The following is a 6152-nucleotide window of genomic DNA, read 5'->3' as shown; positions in this document are numbered from 1 at the left end:
CACACCATCACCACCAGCCGGAATGTCCCTCACATTTCTTGTAAGCCCCCGGCTTTAGAGCCACAAAATGTAATAACCGCCTTCAGCGTACCATGTTTACTGATCTTATAATGCCGTAAGGCAAGACAAGAAAATTGTATATAAAATGTATTATATATTATTTTATGTAATTTATAATCCGTATTATACATATATTTATTAATAAATGAGGTTTTTGAAAATAAAAAAAAATAAATAAATAAAAAAACTTATACTTATAACATTTAACATGGTAAAACATTTTACATTTACACATAATGAATACCTCTATTGAAACGAGTCAGTTATAGTTCAATTTTTTATTACTTTAATGAAAACTATGTATAATTACTATTCAATATTAATGAATCTGCCAAGTATAGGGGGAATAAAATGGTGGCTGTTTCAAAACGTTAAAAAACCTTAATTTTTCATTCAGAGCTCTATATCTTTAAAACTACTAACAAAAGAAAATCTAAGAGAACATCATTTAAAGTTGATCAAATTTTCTAAAATATGAGCCCTAACAGAGCTATTTAGGTTCAATAGTTCCCGAGAGGCCTTTTGAAATTGCAACATTTTTATAATAAATGCACTGAATAATCAGTAATTAGTGAATTTATTTTGAGAAATCTATATCTCAAAAATATTCCTTGATTGTTATGTCATTGGACGTACAAATGTCTGTCAGCATTCAGATTAAAGCTAATTTAATGTTTTTAAAATAGTTATGAGGTTTATTTTCGTAGGAGTAGTAGTTTTTATGATATTTTCTAACATAATTTCACCAATTGTTAATTTCTAGTTATTCCGATAAACGTTTTGAAAAAATCATGAAAACTACTATTCCTAGTAAACTAGCTTTAATTTGAGTGCTGGCAGACTAATAAGTAGAACAGATTACGGGGAATAAAAAATGCCGGCTGTTTCAAAACGTTAAAAAAAATTCATAATCTGAGCTCCATATCTCTAAAATTACCAACAACACTAGAAAACCTGAGGTATAATTTTTTAGAGATGAAGATAAACGTAATAAACATAAAAATTCACAAAATGTTGATTTGCTGTGGATTGGCCAAATTTTTGATTTATGGAAACATATCTCAGGAACCATTAGACATTCATATGTCTGCTAACACTCACATTAGAGCTACTTAGGCTACTTACTAAAAATAGTTTATAATGGCTATTTTCATCTGAGTTGTAGTTTTTATGATACTTATTAAAATTAATTCACATAATGTTGATTTCTGTTACAATTACAAGTACTTGTTCGGATACAATTCTTGATTTATAAAAAATAGTACCTCAGCTTTTCTAGTTTTGTTGGTAATTTTAAAGATATGGAGCTCCGAAAATGAATTTTTTTAAACGTTTTGAAACAGCCGCCATTTTTTATCCCCCCTAACTGTATCTGTTCTACGTACAGATGTCTGCCAGCACTCAGATTAAAGTTAGTTAAACGTACTATAAAGTAGTTTATGACGTTCATCTTTTTTAGGAATAGTAGTTTCATGATTTTTTCAAAAAGTTTATCTGAATAACTAGAAATTAACAATTAGTGAATTTATTTTATCGAACATAATAAAAACTACTACTCCTACGAAGACAAACATTGTAATATTCTTTATAGTGCATTAAATCAGCTTTAATTTGAGTACTGACAGACATCTGTATGTCAAATAGTTTTTAAAATATAGATTTCTCTACATAATTTCTTAACTATGAAATGTTGCGATTAAAAAAGTTATATCTCATGAACTATCGAACGTAAATATGTCTAAGGCTCATATTTTAGAATATTTACTCTACTTTAAATGATGTTCTCTTACGTTTTCCAGTATTTTTTGTAGTTTTAAAGATATAGAGCTCCGAATGAAAAATTAATTTTATTTTAACGTATTGAAATAGCTGCTATTTCTTATACCCCCTTCCTATACTTGGCAGACTCATCAATTTTGAGTAGTAATTATACACAATTTTCACTAAAGTAATTCGAAAATTGGATTGAAATAACTCTCTTTTTATTCCCTCTTGGGGCTCTCGTACTATGAAGTCAAATAATTTTTCAAACACTTTTTTCAAGCACACAAACTGCACAGGATTAGCTAAATTTGAAGTTTCCGACTTTTTTAGTTTTAAAATTTTAGTAAATAACGTAGACCCTTGTTTATAAACAGTGAAATACAATAGTTTTGATCCACGGAATAATTATTACTAACAAATTGCAGACAGTTGATGGGACAACCTCTAATACGTACTCTATTTGAGCAAGTGTTAGTACCTAGTCATCTATTTCGATTGAAGGGGTCCTTGTTATAGAGAATGGATATGGAGGTTCTTGTTATTACAGAGAATGGATAAGGAGTCCTTGAAAATTTTGTATAAGGAATACTGGTAAACGTTTTATACTTCTGACTAATTACAAAAGACTTATTTATATGACTATAATAAGGCTTGACTGGACTTACGGAGTTGAGCTTTGGGACTCCACTAAACTATCGAATTTATTTCCTATTCAATCATTTCAATCCAAAATCCTTAATGCACCATACTTTGTCTAAAATAAAGTCATCCAACATGACCTTAATGTTCCATATGTAGCCTTTTTGGCCAGATCCAAATACCTATTCCTTCTAGATAAACTTCCTAACCACCCAAACCCATTTATTTCTAACCTGGCTTCACTTTCACTGCCTGATAACCCTCCTAGGCGTCTGAAAAGAATATGGAAATCTTCCTCGAGATCTCCTCTAGAAATGTTACTGGAGTTTTATCGGTGGGTAGATCCTCCACATGTCTGTATCATACTTTCACTGCCAACATGTTGGTCTAGATGTTCCTGACAGTAAGTATTCTTCCTGAAAATTTGGTTGAGGCAAGGGAGTGACTACCTAGGGGGAGACAAATCAACCACTTTTCATCTTTATATTCCAGAGAAGCTTCACAAAAACAGAAGATAAAAATAAGTGTGTGGGCAAAGAGGTCCTTAAATATTAAGAAACGGTGTTATATACACAAAAATAAATCTTTTTTTGATTGATTTTGTTGAGTACTATAGATTGACCACCAATACTCACACATTTTCATTCTCTTTCACATCCTGAAACCAATTGAAAGAGGTTAAAGAAGGAAATAAAGAAGAACCGTGTTTCTGCTTCCTTCTAGTGTATCTTGACCACCTTTTAGCCCGAAAATTTCCTTTGTGAAGGTATTTAGGAGAGCATTTTCTGAACGGACTAGGGAGTGACAGGAAACCATGTTACAAAAGCAAAATGTATTAAATTGATTCCATCTAAAATTCATGTTATGTTTTATACCAATAATTGAAATATTAATAAAAAGATTACAGCAATGTTTTTTAGATTTACTACAAATGAAACTGAAACCATAGACTTGTGAAGTCTCAGCCTCAGTTATATGAAACGGCTTGAGAATGACGAAACTAGCATTATATATTTTGGATAATAACAGAAAATTAAAATATGTAGGATAATAATAGAAAAATAAAATCATTCACATTCAGATGGTCGATCGATCTTAAAAATCAATAAATTTGGAGAAGGTTTTCAAACACCAATACATTTTTCAATTAAGTTCAGTATTACTAATTGATCATCTTATTTCGTGAAATTTGATTACTATTAGGTAATTTTGTTCCTTAAATGCACATGACAACTATTTTTAAACGATTTGACATTATGATCCAATATTTGTTGAAATTAAGTCATATAATGAGAAAATTTCAATTTCTTAGGAACTAATTGATATAAAAATGTCCATTAGGGCTCAATTCGAATATCGATAAATAAACCATAAAGTAGTTTATGATGATTATCTACCTAAGCAGTTTTCATATTTTTCAGAATAATTTCACAGTATGTTGTTTCCCGTTGTTTGGAAAAATATAGTGGTGTTTGAAAAATCGTTTTTCGGAAAATATTAGTAAAGCTCAATTTAAAGTTCGTAAAATTAACCATAAATTAGTTTATAATAGTTATTTTAATAAGAATAGTAATTTTCATAAAATTTTCTGAGATGAATTCACGAAATGATTTCTAGTATGGAAAATAAAACATTAGTATTTTAATGTTATATATCTATAGTTATGGAATACAACTCTATTAATTCTCAAATTGATACACATTAAGTCCATTATAAAATTATATATAATCAGAAAAATTAAAAAATCATAGATTATCAAAATAATCTATAAAATTATATATTATCAAAATAATCTATAAAATTATATATTATCAAAATAATCTATAAAATTATACATTATCCGATAAGTAGGCCAACAAATATTGGCTTTTGACTTCGTCTCAAACTCTTAAATACTATTTTTCGAAGAAGAAATTTTTCACTTCTATTTTTATGGAGTTTTTTTTTTCTTTCAGTGACTGTTGTTCATAATTCCTCTGCATTTTATCCAATTCCTGCGCTAATATAACCATTAGAAAACTGAATGTCTGATATTTTAGCGTACATTGACTAAATTCACATTTAAAAAGGGCACACTATGGGTTTCAAGCTGGTAAAAATAATTCAAAAGCCAATGTTGGGCGAAAATATAGGACTACAAAATTTTATTTTCTGATTTTTTCGAGAATTCGTATTCAAGGAGTTCTTGAGGCGCTAAAACGAATATCAACTTTCACTCCTAAAAAATCTTTTACAATACTTTCATAGGTCAGTCGGTTTAACAAACAGTACAAATTTCATTTTGGTTTCTTATCGCATATTTTGGTTTAATTTACGTTACCAAATCATAATAATGAAGTATTCATAAATGTTTAATTTTAACTAAATACAACAATTTATAACAAACTATCAATTATGATTATTAAATTCATAAGCTCTAACATAGAAAATTATTGCCGGGTCAACTATTAAATATATATATTAAAATATCTGCCATATTAGGCCTTCGGTCCTAGTGATAAACATTCCACTGTCATGTTTTTCAAACATTTTTACATAATAATCTATCTACAGAAATTAGTTTACACCTACTTCAAGGTACTAGCTTAAGCTATTTTTACTCGACTAAAATAACTTTCGACAGCTGCCTTGTCAAAATATCTATTGCATCGATTTTTTAAAATACATTCTTTCAATAATACGCGCTAATTTGCTAGTTGATTGTATATCAATCATTAAAATTTTTTTTATAAATTCTTAATTAGTTGTTTTAGCATTTATTTATTTTTTATTATCATGTCGTTGTAAGAAACTAATTATTTTGTGTATATTTTATTATTATTTCAGAAGATGGTGTACATATATAAATCCTTTTGTTCAAATATCATAGATTAAGAACATTTCACGAGGCCGTTTGACACTGAAACTAGTCTCAATAAAATCTCGACATAGACGAAAATATAAATTTTTATAACGATTTTAAAATGTATAAAAACCAACCAAATTATCAAAATTCTATATAAACCTTTCCAACCATCCTAATCCTTTGGTTCAAACCTTATCTAGTTCCATCCATCCCTACAGCCCACCAAGAAGGTTGAAACGGCAGTGGCCAAGAGACTTATGCCACAACTGTGTGGCAGATTGTAATATCTATCAATAAATAAAAAGTATTTAAAAAAAAAAGTATAAAAACTTCTTCTTTAGGATTTGAAGTATGTTATACTACATTTTGAAGTTTTTCCATTAGGTTTTATCAATAACTTTCAATAAATCTGTTTTTAAAAGGAAGATGGTCCGGCTGCGGTCAAAATAACTTAAATAGAAAATAAACTAAAAAAAACAAAACAAAAACAGTTTCCATTGTTACCAATAATAAACAATAGATAAATACAAAATATTAAAGAATTTGATGAATAACTAAAGGAGAAAAACTGAAAAACAGAGGCATTCGATTCTGACAGGATAAACCGTAACCACTTTAACATTCTCGGTTGCATTACGACTTCCTTAACTTTATTAGATGAAAGGAATATGGTCCGGGTGCGGTCAAGAAAAACTCAAATAGTAGAAATATACTAATTTAATGAGCCAACGTTTCGCCCCACGTTGCAGGGCTTCTTCAGGGCTAAAAAAGATACAAACACATAGTTACAAAAGGAAAACAAAAACCTAAGTGCAAAATAACAGGGGTATAAAATGTAAAAAAG

This window comes from Halyomorpha halys, unplaced genomic scaffold (genome assembly GCF_000696795.3).
Source record: "Halyomorpha halys isolate HHAL.00 unplaced genomic scaffold, Hhal_1.1 Scaffold361.1, whole genome shotgun sequence".
Lineage (NCBI taxonomy): Eukaryota > Metazoa > Arthropoda > Insecta > Hemiptera > Pentatomidae > Halyomorpha > Halyomorpha halys.
Note: the sequence above shows the minus strand (reverse complement) of the source record.